General features: G+C 35.0%; 1 non-coding gene across 1 annotated transcript; it reads left to right on the top strand.

Annotated features, from left to right (window-relative positions):
* Positions 1-9464: 9464 nt before the first annotated feature.
* LOC128034228 (small nucleolar RNA R71) lies at positions 9465-9571 on the top strand. Its single transcript, XR_008190358.1, has one exon. It is a non-coding gene; the product is annotated as a small nucleolar RNA R71 (small nucleolar RNA).
* Positions 9572-19608: the final 10037 nt, after the last annotated feature.

Raw genomic sequence — 19608 nt, forward strand, 5'->3', positions numbered from 1 at the left:
TAGGGCTTTTAAAATGATACCTCTGTATTTTTGAAAGTGCAAGGAGTTAGAATACCAAATTGGTATCGATACCTTGGCCCGAGTATCGATACTCGGGGTGTAATTATCGATACCTTACGAAAGGTACCAACATTTTTTGATGTTTTAAAATTTGGCAAGAAACAAAATGCTAGTTTGGTATCGATTTTCCAGGTGGCATCGATACCACTTAAAGGAAATATCAATACCATAGAGGCAGTATCGATACACACGTAATATTTTTGAGAAAATTTTATAAGTGGTCCTAATGTATGATTAATGCATATGTTATGCTATTTTATGAATTTTTAGCATGGTTTATCAACAAAACATGAATGTATGGTTTATAATTCATGATAATGCTATGTTATTATTAATTGAAAACAAAGATGCATGAGAAATAACATGTCATTTTAGATGAACAAGTAGTGAGACGGTGGTCTGGCATCTCGATATTTGGCTTGGCATTCAGGCCGATATAGAGTGTTACATTTGGTAGTATCAGAGCCTTGATTCAATAACTCTTGGACGTAGGTGATTGCTGTATGTTTGGAGTTTCAAAACTCATGAGTTTAAATTTCTTAGCTTTCATGAAGTGGTTCATATGATTCTGTTTGAATTGCATGAGATATCTCTTGTTTGTAAGGCATAAGGGGTAGGAATAAGAACATATTGCCTTTAATTCCAAAACTTTCTTGCAGGAATGAGACTTGGATCATTTCCCTACCACTTACGCCGTTTATTTGTTTGTGTGTGTATGCTACATAATTAGATATGCCTCCTAAACGTGTGAATGTGAGAGTTAGTACTTAGGAGGATGGTACATCCTTTGTACCTCCTGTGCCGCCGCGTAGGGTAAATATTTTTGATGAGAGTGTAAGCCCTCTGATGGAAGCAAGTTAGAGTATTTCAGCGGATTGCTGGTGCTAACCCTGCTCCTGCACCTGCGAATCGGGACATGTTGCTTGAACGTCGTCGGGAATATTTACATGTGAATTGGGTTGAATCGCGTGTGAATGTGTAATGCGAATGTACAAGTATACACGTCGAATCAAGTAATAAAGTGTTGAGTGAGTATCACCTCCACAAGGATTAGAATTGATTAAAATAATTGGTTACGTTATTACTTATGAAAATTACTAATTAAACTGTGCAAAAGAAACAAATAACAAATTAATAAAGAGACTTAATGAATAGATTAATAAAATCAATTATGAATGAAAATATGCTAAGGCAATTGAAATGTTGTAGCAATTCTCAAAGACTAAGTGGGGAGGACTTTTACTGTTGAATGATAAAGGTTGGAATTACTCAGGTGTTATTTTTATATCATAATAATGCCATGGCAAAATATTGACCATTCTACTGCTCAGGGATTCACTACTGCAGTTTGTTTCTTTCAAAAGCCAAACTTTGAGCTATCATTCTGAGTTTTTGTATGTCTACAAAACTCAAGAATGATACCCAAACTGTTCTTCCTTTCCTTGTACAGATCGCAACTTTTATGTCTAGAGTGCTGCAAATATTCTTTCGAGTACTCGAATGTATCAACCAATAATAATCCAATCTATTTAATCTTTTCAGAATTAATTCAGATCTAATAACATACTATAAAATAATCTATGTCTAGAGTTGCATGCATGCATTTAAAATAATCACAAATCGAATGAAATAGTAATCTACTCAAAATCAGAAAATGGGCTTTAAAAGATAACAAAAATTCACCCAAATAATTCCAACCCAATGTGATTTAGCTCATGGGTTGGAAATTCAAATCCAAAACAAATCCATTTAACATCATCATTTAAGTTTACGAATAACAAAGTTCAAATAAAAAAATAAAGGCAGAACTGCAAGAAGCTCTTGCTACTCTAGTTTTCACTTTAATAATGAGAATTGATGCAAAACTGAGGGCAGATTTCTCTTCCCCTTCCTTGTGTCTATGACTTTTCTCTTTTTTAAGTTGTTACCTTCTCCTCTCTTTTCTTTGAGATTTTCCACGAGAATCTGATGCAGAGAGAAAAACTGTTCTCCAATTCTCTCACACCTAAAATCCTCTTTGTTTTATTTTCTCTTTCCTCCTTTATAGGGTAGGTCCCTCCCTCTCAATACATACCTTTTTGCTTCCTCTTTTTTAAGGTGGTTTATCAGGTACAAGTACAGCTACCTGAGAGTGACGTGGACTGAGTGTTGTGTCATCTTTCTGGAATTGACATGGCATTCTTGTTGGCAATCTAACCAACAATTTGCCATGGCAATATTTCACTTCCTTTATTTTCCTACTATTTTCTCTCTTCTCTTCTTCATCCTGCACTTGCTGCCAACCACAACCAACACCTTCTTCCCCAATAATAAAAGTAACAAATAATAACATTTATAGCACAATCCAAGTTTTGTTATGTAATGTTCTACAAATATCCTAAAAATGAAAACATATTTACTTAATTATATATAATTAATTCAATCTAGAGGCTTGAAATATAACTATTTTCAAGAGTTATCACACCCCCAAACCTGAATTATTGCTTCAAAATATGTATGAGTATGCATGAATGCATAAATTTTCCAAAACACACAGTTACCATATATACCGTTAAACCATTTGTTGTATATTCTATACCCTTATTCTCAATAGTCTTCTATTAAAAAGAAAAAATTGGTTCAATTTTTATAGGCTTGTTTAGCAAATGAAGTGCAGAAAATATTTCCTAAAAATAAAAATTCCTAAATAATTATGCAATTCTAACTATAACAAACCTCTCTTAATGTATTTAGGTTATCTATCCTCTAAACTCAATTTCTTTATTCTCATTTATTCTGTCATATCAAAATTTTAAGTACAAATATTATTTTTTCTAGGGAATTCACCTTGTCACATGGTTTCTTTTCTTGACAATCTCAATGGAGCATAGACTAGATTGCCAGGTAGTATATCATGCATCAATTTGAATGTAGTTCACTCATGAAGCTAAAGCTTTAACTAAAAATATGAATGGAGCAAACAACTACCTTTAGCTAATCAGCCTAGAACAATAGTAGAGTGTCTCTAAATCATTATTATTATTTTTACTCACCCTTATTTGAACTTATTTTTCTGATCAATAATACGATGGATCAAACAAAGCATTACTAATCTACTCAATAATTTCAAACATTGGAGTGTAAAACTATTGCCATGGTATTCCTTATTATTCATAACCAAATTATTGAATTTAGGTTCAAGAAATTCTAAATGCATTAAAAGAACTTTACTACGATTAATTGCAATGATACTTAAGTTATTCTACTTTTAGGAATCAATTTTAAAACAACTATCCTAAGCTAAACATGCTTAATCAACTATCACAATTTTCTAAATTAATCGAAGAGTTAGTATCCTCATAAAAATCACCGATAACAATATACTCAGTATAGTCTAGCAGTTATCTGGCATTTGTATGTAATGGAAAAATGAATGGCAAAATGCATGATTATTAAAACATATATCTATTGCATACTATATTTACAACACAACACACCCCCAAACCTAAGGGATGCATTGTCCTCAATTCATGAACAATGAAACATTTCAAAATACAAAAACAACAACTTCCAATTATAAAAATGCAATGGCAACCAAATGTAAATGCATGAAACATATGTTATAAAATGAAAAAAAATAAAAATAAAAATAAAAATAAAAATAAAAACAAAAACAAAAGCTCGAAAGGAATTAGGGTTACTCTAATTGGGTTGGGTTGATTTTTTGGTAGCGCGTTTGTAGCACTAATTCCTTTCCACTTCACCAGCATCATCTTGAATAGATTTCCTAAAAGCTCGCTTGTAGCACTTCCTTTTGAGCTAGTTAATGGGCATCTATTCTTCATCATCAGTATTGGACTTCGTGAAATCATCAATCATTCGATGAATGCACACTCTTGCTCGGTCATAGGTGTAGTGGATTTCGGTGTAGTGGTAGTGTCAGCAGGTGTAGCAGTTTGAGTCACATCAGCTTCATCCTTATCAGATTCAATATGCACAGATTCAGTTTTCTCCTCTTCTCCTTCTTTTTCTGTAGTCTTCTTCTCCGTAGTAGCTTCTTCTCTATTTTCATCATCATCTAGCTCCAACAACAATTCTTTAGGAAAAACAGAGAATGTAGGCATAGGTCAGGTAAAGTTCTTTTGAAGAGATTTCTTAATAGTCTTATCCCTTCTTCGGACTTATCCCCAAAATAGAGTCATTTCTTCTTGAGCTCGGCCAAGATCAGTGGTTAGCCTTAGTTGGTGTTTCTCCATCATTTAGAATTATTGTTGCAACATCTCAAGAGCATCAATCACTTTTTGCTCAAAGTTACTGTGAGATGTTGATGGAGCAGCATTAGTACTCATAGGTGGCAACGATGTAAATGTAAAGCTTGGATGCCATGACATTTCCTCCCCAATAAATCTTAGGGTGATTTGTTTTCTTATGGCTCCTTTGTTGGGGATTGTGTCTTCATTCACATGAATAGGAACCTTCACCCTCTGACAAAGAACCGTGATGAGCGACGAAAAATTTAAGGTACTGGCATTCTTTTGAGAGTAGCCGTAGACTTCTATAAAGATGATGTTTCTAACATTGATATTTTTGCCAGTCATAATAGAGTGTAATAATAGTCGTCCTTTTGAAATAGTTGAGTTGTGAATAGAAGGGATGAAATGAGTTTTAAGGAAATGATACTAAACCCTACAGTAAGGCTTAAACGATACACGGTCAATGGTGTAGCAATCATTTCAAAAAAACTATCCACTTTATTCCCTCTACACGTAAATCTGTCAGAACTTGGTTGAGTCCTTCAGTTGTCATAGTCTTGAAAAATTGGGAGTGTTTATCAAGGCTGTCAAATAACTAATATTGCACATTGATTGAGTCTTCATCGAACATCATCGAGACACCATACACATATATAAAAGCATTATCAGGAGGGGTGAGATGAGCAAAAAATTCTTTCACTACCCATGCTTCTCTAAAGCAGAACAGATCGTTTCAGAGTAGCCCATAAAGGAGGCATCCTGGAAAAGGAAACATTTTTCCATTCAAAATAGCCTATTTGATATATTTTGGATAAAATTTTCTGTCACGATTTTGCTAAAGAATGTCCGTATATGCACAGAGGTAGAAGAAGATGGTGCTTGGCGAGCCATTTGAGAGAAAATAGTGACTGGAAAATGAAAAAGGTGAGACCTTTACGGTTTTATATAGTAAAAATAGAGAAAGGTCAAGAATATGAAACAAAAAAGAAGTTAGAAAAGAAGTGAATCGGCACGGGTAAAACGTGAGAGAAAATATAAGAATGACGTGGGGGATAAGATTAACCTGATATTGTGTCTTGACACAAAAAAAGAAAAGTTAAGTAAGAGAAAGAAAAATAATAGAAAACTTATTAAATGAAAATTAACTAATATATTAAATGGGTTGATTTCTACAAACCTGGGCTAGAATGTGCCTGCAGCAAAAGAAAATAATAGTTAAGTAAACTTATTGTATAAACTAAGTGATGGAATCTTATCATGAATTATAGGAGCTCTAAAGTAATACTTTAATAATTGGTCATTGAATTTGAAAGTAGAACCAATCTTACTGTTTTTGACTTCTACAAATCCATGACAATAGACATGCAGTATCTCAAATGGGCTAGACCAACGAGATTTTAATTTGCCAAGAAACAATTTAAGCCTGGAATTAAATAACAAGACTTGTTGTCTAGGTGCAAATTGTCGTGGCAAAATCTTGCTGTCATGCCATCGTTTGGTCTTTTCTTTGTATAGCTTGGCATTCCCATAAGCTTGTGCTTTGAATTCTTCCATCTCATTCAACTCTAATAGGCGGTTAGTACCAACAACACTCTAATCCATATTCAATTTCTTAATTGCCCAATATGTCTAATGTTCAAGTTCAACGGGAAAATAATAGGGTTTCCCATAAACAAGCTTGAAAGGTGACATCCCCAAGGTTGTCTTGAATGCAGTGCAATATGCCCACAAAGCTTCATCCAATTTTGATGATCAATCTTTGCGGTTGGGATTGACTACATTCTCTAGAATTTGTTTAATCTCTCTATTAGATACTTCTGCCTGTCCATTCTTCTGGGGATGATATGCCATGGAAATTTTATGCTTAACTCTATACTTGTTCAGAGCATTAACAACTAATTTGCAGTCAAATTGTGAACCTTCATCACTAATTAGAGCACGAGGGGTACCAAACCTGGTAAAAATATTCTTATGTAGAATTTTCAGTACCGATTTGGCATCATTCTTTGGTAAAGCAACAACCTCAACCCACTTGGAGACATAATCAATAGCTAAAAGTATGTATACATTGCCCCAAGAAGGTAGGAATGGACCTATGAAATCAATTCCCTATACGTCAAATAGTTCCAGCTTTAAAATAGTTTGCAATGGCATTTTATACCTCCTCGATAGATTTCCAATTCTTTGACAGTGATCGCTAGCTTGGCAAAATTCATGAGCATCTTTAAACATGGTTGGCCAATAAAAATCATATCAGAGAAGTTTTCCAGTAGTTCTCATGCCCCAGAAGTGTCCTCCATATGATGCTGAATGACAATGATATAAAATACTTTAAATCTCGCCATCTAGAACACACCTCTAAATCATCTGGTTTGCATAATGTTTGAATAAAAATAGCTCATCCCAATAATACTTCTTGGCATTATGGATAAATATCCTTCATCTTTGATTGGTAAGCTCAGGTGGCAGCAAACCACTAACCAAAAAATTTACGACATCGACATACCATGGTAATGCCATAGCAACTAACAGTTGCTCATCTGGGAAATCACCCTGAATGCACTAAATATTATCGTCTTCATTTCCTGCTTCAATTCGAGACAAGTGATCAACCACTTGATTTTTTGTGCCTTTCCTATCTATAATTTCCAGATCAAATTCCTACAATAGTAGTATCCATTGAATTAATCTAAGCTTGGCATCTTTCTTGGTCACCAAGTACTTAATATCAGAGTGGTTCGTATAAACCGTAACTTTGGTGCCCACTAAATAAGCTCTAAATTTTTCAAAGGCAAATAACACAATAGCTCCTTCTCAGTGGTGGTGTAATTTAGCTGTGAATCTGTCAATGTACGACTTGCGTAGTAGATAGCATGAAATACCTTATCCTTTCCTTGCCCAAGTACTGCTCCTATGGCAAAATCACTAGCATCACACATAAGTTCGAAAAGTAATGTCCAATTTGGTGTTATGACTATTGGTACTGTGACTAGCCGCCTTTTCAATTCCTCAAATGCTTGTAAGCATGACTCATCAAAATTGAAAAATTAGTTGTGCTTTAACAATGTACACATGGGTTTGGATATTTTCGAAAAATCTTTGATAAATCATCTATAAAATCCTGCATAGCCAAGAAAACTGTGAATATCTTTAACTGTAGAGGGTGGTGGCAATTTCTCAATAACTTCAATTTTTACTTTCTCGATGGCATTCCCTTGTTGTGAAATCTTATGTCCTAGAACAATGCATTCACAGACCATGAAGTGACATTTCTCCCAATTAAGAACAAGGTAGGTTTCTTCACACTGATAAAGAACTAACTCCAAATTCTTTAAACAATCTTCAAAAGTATCGCCAACCACTGAGAAGTCATCCATAAAAACTTCTAACAATTTCTCCACTATGTCTGAAAATATTGCCATTATGCAACGCGGAAATGTTGCAGGGGCATTGCATAATCCAAATGGCATTCATCGTAATGCAAAAGTTCCGTAAGAACATGTGAATGTGGTTTTCTCTTGATCAGTAGGAGCTATGGCAATCTGGTTGTACCTCGAATAACCATATAGAAAACAATAAAAGGCTTTCCCTGCTAATCTTTCTAAAATCTAGTCGATAAATGACAGTGGAAAATGGTCATTCCTTGTTACTTTGTTGAGTTTCTGATAGTCCATACAAACCCTCCATCCCGTGATAGTAAAAGTAGGAATGAGTTTATTGTTATCATTGCTTACCACGATGACAACCTATTTTCTAGGTACATATTGAACAGGGCTCACCTAAGAACTATTAGAAATTGGGTATATAATTCCAGCATCCAGGCATTTGATAATCTCCTTTTTGACAATTTCTTTCATAATGGGATTCAATTTTCTTTGTTGCTCGATAGATTTGCCATGGCAATCCTCTAGTAATATCTTGTGCATGCAGGTTGCTGGAATGGTATTTTTGATATTTGCAATTGTCCACCCCAATGCCTTCTTAGATTTTTTTAAAACTTTCAATAATTGAGCCTCTTAATCTAATGTCAATGCTGTAGAAATAACTACTGACAATTTGTTGTTATCTCCCAAGTAAGCATACTTCAGATGTACTGACAAAGACTTTAATTCCAATGTAGGAGGATCTTCTATGGATGGTTGAGGAGGTTTAAAAGAAAGGTCCGATAAATTTAATTATTCAAAACTTCTCATTGATCCATTCTCAATTTGCTTAGCTTCTATCAATTCACTAAGCTTTTCAATCGTTTCTGCTTCAATTAAATCAAATGAGTATCAAAATTATTGTGATAAAATTCTGCAAATTCTTCCTGAATTATTGTGTCAACAATCTTAATAGCATGACATTTTTCATTTGTATCTACACACTTCATAGCATCGAAAACATTAAAGGTTATCTGTTGATCATTAACTCTCCTAGTTAATTCACCTTTTTGTACATCAATTAATATTCTACCAATTGCTAGAAAATGTCTCCCAAGTATGATTGGAACCTCTTTATCAGCCTCACATTCCAGAATAATAAAATTTGAGGGAAAAATAAATTTGTCAACACTTACCAACACGTCTTCCTTCAATAGATCTTCCATAGATGAAGAACTTGAAGCTGAATTTTGTTAAGAATTTTACTGGGGCATGGGTTAATTGTATCTAGGCAGTGCGCTCGTAACATTCTATTGAATAACATTGTTGGAATTTATCACCCCTTGATTACTCCAACTGAAATTAGGATGTTGCTTCCACCCCAAATTATATGTGTTGGAATATAGGTTGTTTTTGCCATTAAAATTTCTCATATAATAAAATGAGGTTGGATTCGATGGGCATTCATCAAAAACATGATCTTCTCCGCAATAAGCACATGCCAACTCAGTTGCTTTCATTTCCTGCATTGTAGCTAGTATTTTCAGTGTTTTAATCATATTAGTTAAAGATGATACCTAAGCTGTTAGGAAAGTAATTGCATCAAGTTTCATTACTCCAGTAACTCTTCTGCCAGTCTCTACTCTTGTAGTAGGGTATTGATAATCATTGTTTGCTATCCTTTCCAGAATTTCATATGCCTCATTATATGATTTATCAAGCAAAGTCCCATTGGCAGATGCTCCAACCACCATCCTTTTTATGTCTATTCAATCCATTGTAAAACATTTCTATTTGCATCTACTGTTGAAAACCATGCATTGGGCATTTTCTAATTAACTCCTTGAATTGCTCCCATGCTTCATATAATGTTTCATCCTCAGATTACCAAAAGGACATAATATCATTCCTCAATTTGGCATTCATGTTTGAAGGATTATATCATAGTAGAAACCTCTTTCAAAGTTCGTTCCAAGATGCCACCGTACCTGATGACAATGTATTTAACCATGCTCTAACACAATGTCGCAATGAATAAAGGAATAACTTCAGTCTTAGGGCATCTTCAGGAACACCGTGCTACTTGAATGAATTGTAAACTTCCAAAAAGAGTCTTAAGTGCAACCGTGGATCCGCAGTAGGCAAGCCACTAAACCGCTCTCTAGTTTGTAACATTTGAAACTTCACCGACTTTAACACAAAATCTTGAGCTTGAATATGGGGCTTGAAAATTCCTGGCTTCAGATAATCCAAGACCGGCACTACATGTTCTCGAATGGGTCTGTCTTTATCATCTATTACTGATGTAATGGCTCTTCTTTAACCTGATCATTTCTAATTCTTTCCATTTCTCGCAATTCTTTTCTCCTTCTTTTCAAGGTTCTCTCAATCTTTGGATCAAAAGAATACTATTCAATTATAGAAATATCTCTACTCATGCACCAATAAAAATCTTGAAAAAAAATTAAAATAACAAATTAAGCTAAACAAACAAAATTAAAGAGGTAATAACATACCAAATTTTCACCAATATTACTTTATCGATCCCCAGCAACGTCGCCAAAAACTTGTCGCGTGTGAAAGTGTAATGCGAATGTGCAAGTATACATGTCAAATAAAGTAATAAAGTGTTGAGTGAGTATCGTCTCCACAAGGATCAAAATTGATTAAAATAATTGGTTACACTATTACTTATAAAATTTACTAATTAAACTGTGCAAAAGAAATAGATAACAAATTGATAAAGAGACTTAATGAATGGATTAATAAAATCAATTATGAATGAAAATATGCTAGGGAAAATGAAATGTTGTGGCAATTCTCAAAGTTTGGAATTACTCAGGTGTTATTTTTATATCATAATAATGCCATGGTAAAATATTGACCATTCTACTGCTTAGGGATTCACTACTACAGTCTGCTTCTTTCAAAAGCCAAACTTTGAGCTATCATTCTGAGTTTTTACATGTCTACAGAACTCGAGAGCGATACCCAGACTATTCTTCCTTTCACTGTAAAGATCGCAACTTCTACTTCTAGAGTGTTGGAAATATTCTTTCAAATACTCGCATGTATCAACCGATAATAATCCAATCTATTTAATCTTTCAGAGGAGAAATTGGGTTGTACTGTGTCCCTACTTGATGGAGAGGCGCATCGTCAATGGAATACTGTTAGGAGAGGTACAACCATTGATTGTTTAACTTGGGATTATTTCTTTGAGGTGTTTAGGAAGAAGTTTATGGGCAAGAAGTATATGAAAGCTCGTAAGCGGGAATTTTTAGATCTTGTACAAGATGGGTTATTTGTGGTTGACTATGAGGCAGAGTTTGTGTGCCTTAGTCAATATGCTCTTGAGATGGTGTTGATTGAGAAGGATCATTTTAAGAGGTTCTGTTTTGGGTTTAACTAAGAGATTCGGGTTTATTTAGTGGCCCACAATACAAAGTTCTTTGATAATCTTGTGGAAAAAGCCAAGGCTATGGATGAGACTTTGGCTGAGCCAACTCATTCTGTAGTGCCTGAAATTGGTAAGAGGGTTTCCAATGGTGCTTGTTAACGTCTGCCCAAAAGAGGGCATGATAATTACAACTCTGGTAGGGGTGCAAGACGTGGGTCTCGACCGAGTCAGTCTAAACAATAGAGTAATATTGTAACTAGCACTGGCGGTTCTACTGGTGGTTCTAGATGGCTGCTTTATGCTCATTGTGATCGTAGTCATCTTGGAGAGTGTCATAAGTTGATAGATGGATGCTATAAGTGTGGTTCGAAAGAACATTTTCTTAGGGACTGTTCGAATAGAATTGAGGTATCATAGACTCAGAGTTCGACAACTACACTGCGCCTTTTAGGGGTTGTGGTCGCAGTAGAGGTAATGGGAGACCGATTAGGTAGCAGAATTTTGCTCATACAATAGCCTCATAGGTTGAGTCTGGAGGTCTAACTCGAGTTTATGCTGTTAGGGAACTTGAAGAATAAGATCCAACTGATGTTATTATAGGTAGTTTCACTTTGTAATATTTTCTATTATTTTCTTTGGTTGATTCTGGTTCTACACATTCATATATTCTGAGTGAATTAGCTTGTAAGTTAGGGATTCCTGTAGAGACTATTGATTTGGGAATGACTACAGTTAGTTTTTTTAGAGATAGTGTTGTTGTGAATAAGGTTTACCGTAGGTGTCCTCTTCTGATTCAAGGGCACGTTTTCTCTATTGATCTCATGAAACTACCATTTTATGGATTTGATGTTATTTTGGGCATGGACTGGTTAACTGAGCATAAGGCTAAGGTAGATTTTAAGACTAAGCAAATTACCTTGAGAAATAGTGATGGGTTAGAAATTGTTGTTGTTGGCAAAAGACCGGGTTTTATGTCTAATGTGGTTTCGACTATGAAGGTTGAGAAGTTGATGGGTAAAGTTTATAAAGCTTATTTACCTTATGTGATGAATTCGGTTAGTAAGGAGTTGAGAGTTAAGGATATTTAAACCGTTAGAAAATTTCTTGACGTGTTTTCTAAAGAGTTGCTTGGCTTGCCGCTGAAAAGAGAAGTGGAGTTTGGAATTGAGCTTTATCCTGGTACTACACCAATGTCCATTGCACCTTATTGCATGACACCAAAAGAGATCAATGAGTTAAAGATTCAGTTCCAAAAGTAGTTGGATAGAGGGTCCATTCGACTGAGTGTATCTCTGTGGGGTACATCGATTTTATTTGTTAAGAAAAAGGATAGTACGATGCAGATCTATATTGACTATAGACAGTTTAATAAGTTGACTATTAAGAATAAGTATCCTTTTCCTTGGATTGATAACTTGTTTGATCAATTTCGAGGTGCAACGGTGTTATCAAAGATTGATTTAAGATCTGGGTGGGTATTATCAAATAAAGGTGAAGGAGCCTGATGTGTTGAAAATTACTTTTAGGACCTAATATGGGCATTATGAGTTTTTGGTGATGTCGTTTGGTTTAACTAATGCCCCTGTTGCATTCATGGATTTTATGAACTGAGTATCTCATTCATACTTGGATCAGTTTGTGGTCGTATTTGTAGATGATATTTTGGTGTACTCTCATTCTAAGGAGGATCAGGACGAGCATCTAAGGGTTGTCTTGCAAATTTTGAGGGATAAAAACTATATGTGAAGTTAAGTGTGAATTTTGGCTTAAGGAAGTGACATTTTTGGGACATGTGCTTTCAGCAGAAGTGATTCGAGTGGATCCTAAGAAGATTGAAGTAATTGTAGAGTGGAAGCCGCCTAGGATTGTTCTTGAAGTTCAGAGTTTCTTAGGTTTAGTTGGTTACTATCATAGATTCGTTGAAGGATTTTCTCTCATTACTGCACCCTTAACGTAACTACTTCAAAATAGTGTGGTGTTCAAATGGCTGGTGAAAGGTAGAAGAGTTTTGATAAGCTTAAGACAGTGTTGACGAAGGCACATGTGTTTATTCAACTGCAACATGAAAAAAAATTTATGGTTTATAGTGACACTTCGTATATAGGGCTCGATTTTGTGTTGATGTAAGAAGGTACAGTTGTGGCTTATGCTTTAAGGCAATTGAAGACGCATGAACGGAACTATCCTACTCATGATTTGGAGTTAGCAGCTGTGGTGTTTGCACTTAAGATTTGGCGTCGTTATCTTTATGGAGAGAAGTGTGTAATCTACACTAATCATAAGAGCCTTAAGTATCTCCTCTCCCAAAAGGAGTTGCATTTAAGGCAAAGGCATTGGATTAAACTATTGAAGGACTATGACTGTGTGATTGAGTATCATCCTAGTAAGGCGAATGTTGTTGCTGACACTTTGAGTAGGAAGTTGATAACAGAGTTGAGAGCTATGTTTGCGCGCTTGAGTTTAGCTAGTGATGGTGGTTTGTGTGCTGACTTTTTCACAGCAGATTAAGGAAAAATAATCGTTAGATAAGGATTTGCTAAAGAGGATTTGACAGGTTGAGCAAGGAATTAAAGGGGATTTCCATGTAGACGGCGATGGTATCTTGAATTTTCGAGGTAGATTGTGTCTGTCGCAAGATGTGGAATTAAGGCAAGTGATCCTTACTGAGGTTCATAGTAGCCCTTATGTTATGCATCCAGGTAGTGGGAAGATGTATCATGATCTTCATGAAATTTATTGGTGGCCTGGGTTGAAGCGTGACGTTACAAATTTTGTGGCTTAATGTTTGGTTTGTCAAAAGGTGAAAGCTGAACATCAATTTCCTTCAGGGTTGTTGCAATCTATTATGATTCCTGAATGGAAGTGGGAAAGGATTACTATGGATTTTGTTTCATGTTTGCCATTGACTCCTTCGAAGAAGGATTAAGTTTGGGTTATAATTGATCGATTTTCGAAGAGTATGCATTTCCTAGCAGTGCGTACCAATTATTCATTACAGAAGTTAGAAAAGTTGTATATTATTGAGATTTTTCGTCGTTATGTGGTTCCAGTTTCGATTATTTCTAATAGGGATCCGAGGTTTACCTCAAGGTTTTGGAAATGTTTGCAAGAGGCTTTGGGATTGAAGCTTACTTTCAGTACGACTTATCATCCCCAAAGTGATGGTCAATCAGAGAAGGTAATTCAAGTGTTAGAAGATATGTTGCGAAGCTATGTTATTGAGTTCAATGGTATTTGGAAGCGATATCTACCCTTTGCAGAGTTTGCTTACAATAATAGTTTCCAAGTGAGTATTCGCATGGCACCTTTTGAGGCGTTGTATGGTAGGAAGTGTAGAACTTCTTTATGTTGGATAGAGTTGGAGGAAAAGTGTTTTGTTGGACTAGAATTAGTTTGTGAGACCAAAGAGAAAGTAAAATTGATATGTGAAAGGTTGAAAGGAGCAGAAGATAAGCAGATAGGCAGAAATCTTATGTGGATTTGAAGTGTCGAGATTGTAAAAGCCCGTTGTTAGTGAAATCAGAATAGTGGTTTTGGGACAACAAATCTGACGAATAAATTATTATTTATTATTTTAATGTCTATGGGATGTTATTAAGGTCGTATTAAAATTTCGTTAAGAAATTTTGATGTTTGCATGATTAATTAAGTGCAAAGGACTAAATCATAAAAAATACAAAAGTAGAGTTCTATTCATTAAAAGGGTCAAATGGTTATGAAACTTTAAAGTGAATGAAATTAGATGGTAATTAGACCATTTGAATAGTTAGTGGATATTCATGGAAAATTTTTATTGAAATTTTGATGGTTTTTAAAGGGTAAATTAAAGTTAAAATTAAACTAATAAAAGATGTCATCTTCCTTTTTTTTTTCAACCGAAATTACCATGGGAGAGGAAACTTTGAATTCGGCTAGGGTAATTCACTTGCATGGTATGATTTTGAGTCCCATTTTTAATGATTTTTATGTTTTCGAGATCGTTGTAGCTTAATCTAGCTAGCCTGGGGATCAATTTGTAAAATTGTTAAAGATTGAGGGTTATGCCATGAATTCTTTTGTATGATTCTTAATGTTTAATGGTAGATTATGAGTCCTTGTTGATAAATAAACAAGTTTTGTAAAGTGATTTTTTATGGAAATTGTATTTAGGGACTTGGTTGTAAAAATGGTTAAAGTTCATATTAAATTTATGAAATGATGGTTTGTATGAATTGGTTTAAGTCCCTTGAGAACTTGCCTAGCTTAAGAAGAGGATTAAAATGTTTAAATTTCAATTTATGAGCTTAATGAGTAAATTGTGAAAAGTCAAAATATGAAATGTGGACTAAATTGAATGCTAGGGATATTAAATGGATTAAATTTGTCTATTTAGATCAAGATAGACCACGTACGGATCTAGGTCAGGGAAAAACTAAAGCCTTAGATTAGTCGATTACGTTCTTACGCCTTAGTCGTCGAGGTAAGTTCGTAGTGTTTTTGATATGTAAACAGAGCTACCAGATTATTCCTGAATTGCACATACGTGCCCCTATTTGTACTTTGTTACCCCTGAATTGCGATAAGTGCCTCTGTTTGTACTTCAGTACCCTTGCATTGCACACATGTGCCCCATTTTGTAATTCGATACCTCTGAATTTATTTTTGTGCCCTAATTAGACTCTGGTAGCTCTAAATTGAATAATATATGAATCGTATTCAATTATTGTTAGATTAAATGATATATTATGTTCTTACTAAGCTCTATAAGCTTATTTGTTCTTGTGGATTTTTTTTTTGTAGATCATCGCTACTGACATTTTGGACAGATCAAAACTTCCACTCACACTATCCATCGATATTGGTAGTTTTTGTATCTCCTAGGGTAGTGTCATGTATAAACTTATAGAGTTGAATTTGTGGTGTTTGATGAATATGTAAATAATAACTAAATGTGTTTGTGTTTTAGTGTCATGTATGCATAATAGGTATAATGCTTGCTTTAGAAAGTACTTTTGGTCACTTTTGATAATGAATGAGAATGGTTTATTAATATCATTTGCTGGTTTGTGTTTTTGAGCTACCTTATGTTGTATGTTTAATAAGTTCTTGGAACTAGTAGTTGATGAATAGTAAGTGGTAACATATGCATGTTTTGGTAAGTTTTGGATGTTTGCATTTGAGGTGCCTTGTATGTCATATTGGTTGATTAATTTTGAACTATTGAAATTTTCCTTTCATGTGAGTTTTAATAATGTTTTGATGTCTTGATTAGGTGCACAAAAGACCTATAGGTTTGTGCATGATTTGGTGTTGAAAATGGCTTGATTTTGGGTAAATTCATGTCCACACAGCCTAGGACACGGGCGTGTGACTCAATCATATGTGACACATGGCCTGGCGACACGGTTGTGTGTCCCCTTTAGGTTCTATTGCATGCAAGTCAGTTAGTTACACACCTTAGCACACGGGTGTGTAGGGCTATTTCGAGAGTTACACGGGCTGGAACGCGGGCATAGGACACAGCCATGTGATCCTACTCAGAGAGTTACACGGTTGAGGACACGATTTGGGACACGACCATGTGTCCCTAGTTCGAAGGTTACATGGCTTGAGACACGGACATGTGTCTCAGCCGTGTGAGGCACATGGCCGAGTGACCCCTGTAGTGAAATTTTTCTAACTTTTTCTTAAACTTTCCAAATGTTTTCGATTGGGTCTCAAATTGTTTCTAAGGTGTTTCTAGGGCCTCAAGGGCTCGATTAAGGGATGATATGTATATGAATTAATGTATTGTAATATGTTTTCAATGATATATGAAATGTATGTTTTGATGTTCCATTTATACGGTAATGCTCTGTAACCCTAATCTGGTGACGGATACGGGTTAGGGGTGTTACATAGATATCGAGTTTCAAGTTGGCGATAAGGTGTTTTTGAATGTTTCCCCATGGAAAAAAGTTTTAAGGTTTGGAAGAAAGGGTAAATAAAGTCCAATGTATGCCTTATGAAGTTGTTGAGAGGATTGAACCAGTAGCTTATCGACTCAAGTTACTACCAAAACTTGAGAGAATTCATGATGTTTTCCATGTATCTATGCTATAGAAGTATTGCTTAGATCCGTTGCATGTTGTGTCAATTGAAGAGATTGAGGTCTGAATTGGTCTTACTTATGAGGAAGAACCGGTTGACATTCTAGCTCGTGAAAAGAAGGTTTTGTGAAATAAGAGAGTTCTGTTGGTTAATGTTTTGTGGTGCAATCACAAAACAAAAGAGGCTACATGGGAAGCTGAGGAAGCAATGAGACATCAATATCCTTACTTGTTTAGCTCAGGTAATATTGAGGACGAAATTCTTTTAGTGAGGGAGAGTTGTCACACCCCAAAATGAGGCCTAGGAGTTTTAGGGGTATTTTAGGAATTTTAACCTATATGAGCTTGGAATTTCGTAAGGTTGGTACTTGATAATGTTTTTGACAATGGTTTTCATAAAGTTAAGTTAATTTTTGGAAACGAGTTTTCATTGTCATTAATTTTAGAAAAGGGACTGATTTGTAAAAAGTTCAAAGCTATGAGTCTTTATGAAGTAATTAAACCAATTTTTCAAAATCAACTTAATAAACATCCCATTCCCAGTTTTATTTCATGAAAGTTTTTCTTCTCATTTGCTTGTCGTTTCTTGCTCTCCTATATCCCTCCCACTTGCTTTTGATATTCATTCCTAATTCTCTTTGAATCCTAACACCTTTGAGCCTTAAACTCCATTAAAACTAAGAAAATCACCCAAGAATTCCACTATCTTCATCATCTTCTCCGAAATGTGTGTTTTTCCAGGTTTGAGTCAAAGCTCGATTTTCTTGCACTCAAGGCAATCAATCATTTTCCTCTTAGATTTAAACGTTAGTCGATTCTTTAAATTAAATTTTTAGCCATTAAAATGCATGTTTTAGGTAAAAGCCGAAAATTGGGTCTTTAATGGTGAATTTTGATTTTGTGGATAAAAACTTGGTTTTAAAGTGTTTTTCAATTATTTTTAATCTAATTAGAAGCTTTCTAAAGCAACGTTGAAGTTTCGTCAAGGATTTCTCGGGTTTTAATGAATTTTTGTTGTAATGAATTTTGATACCTTAAAAAATGTAGTTTTGTGTAGTTTGAAGGTTGAGAATTAGTTGTAGATGAATATCTAGATGAATGGAATTCATTTCATACAAAAAGATTAAGTGTAGACTCAGTTATTCGAATTTTAAGTTTGTCGTGCTAAAGGTTTTGGTTAGAAAAGAGTGTAGCCTAGGCTTGTGTTTGTGGCTATTTTAGGTGAGTTATTGACTGGTTGTTGACTAGATATATGTGTGGCTTGTCTTGTTGAAGTGTCAAAGTCGGTAGGACCTTCAATGAGTAGATATAAGGGCAAAGGGAAACTTGTCTAAGCTTTCAGTTTTTCAGCAAAAGTGAATATTTCGATGAGTGTTTTAGAATCGCTGCTCGTGGATGATTCGTTATGTATTTGGGAATTTAGAGCTAGCTTAAACCCCTCCTCTAAATTCCTAGTGTAAGTGTTCTCACACCTATGATTAAATGTGAGATATGTTTGTTTGTGAATTTGTAAAATCATAAACATATGAGATGCTATGATATGTGCTATGAGTTTATGTTGACTGTTGTGGAAGTGAATATGAGAGTATATTATTCATGTCATGTGACGGTAAATACGAGGGTATGTTCTTATGCCTTATTATAGAGATTACATTGTGTTAATAATGTGAACATGCAACGAATATGTGCGGAAAATCAGTACGTAAATATGTAATATTAATATGGATACTTTGGCGTTGTGACTTAATGAGACCGTTGGATATAGTTGGCATGCCATAGGATTGTGAGTACTCACCTATGTGTGTTGTGATATATAGGGCGCCGAGGCCTAATGACAATGTTGGAGAGATAAGACAATGTGAGCTAAGCTCTATTCATCGGGATATGCATGTGTGGTGTGTTGGAGAGTGTTAGCTATATGCTTCGCTTACGGGATATGATTGACTCTACGAGTCTATGTGTGGTGTAATAGAGATCCGTGTATCTGATGAGTGGTGATAGAGTCCACTTTAAGTTTGAATGATTTAAATGCTCTTATATGTTAGGGTTTTTAAAACGATACGCCTATATTTTTGAAAGTACAGAGAGTCAAAATACCAATTTGGTATCGATACCTTTTCTCGAGTATCGATACCTCACAAAAGGCACCGATATTTTTTGATGTTTCAAAATTTGGCGAGAAACAAAATGCTAGTTTGGTATCAATTTTTCTGGTGCTATCGATACCATAGAGGCTGTATCGATACCTACATAACATTTTTGGGAAATTTTGAAGAATGGTCCTAATGCATGATTAATACCTATGTTCTGTTATTTTATGAATTCTTGGCATGGTTTATCAACAAAAAGTGAATGTATGGTTTATAGTTAATGATAAAGCTATGGTATTATTAATCGGAAAAAAATATGCATGAGAAATAACATGTCATTTTAGATGAACAAGTAGCGAGACGGTGGTGTGGCATGTCGATATTCGGCTTGGCGTC

This window comes from Gossypium raimondii, chromosome 10, assembly GCF_025698545.1.
Source record: "Gossypium raimondii isolate GPD5lz chromosome 10, ASM2569854v1, whole genome shotgun sequence".
Taxonomy (NCBI): domain Eukaryota; kingdom Viridiplantae; phylum Streptophyta; class Magnoliopsida; order Malvales; family Malvaceae; genus Gossypium; species Gossypium raimondii.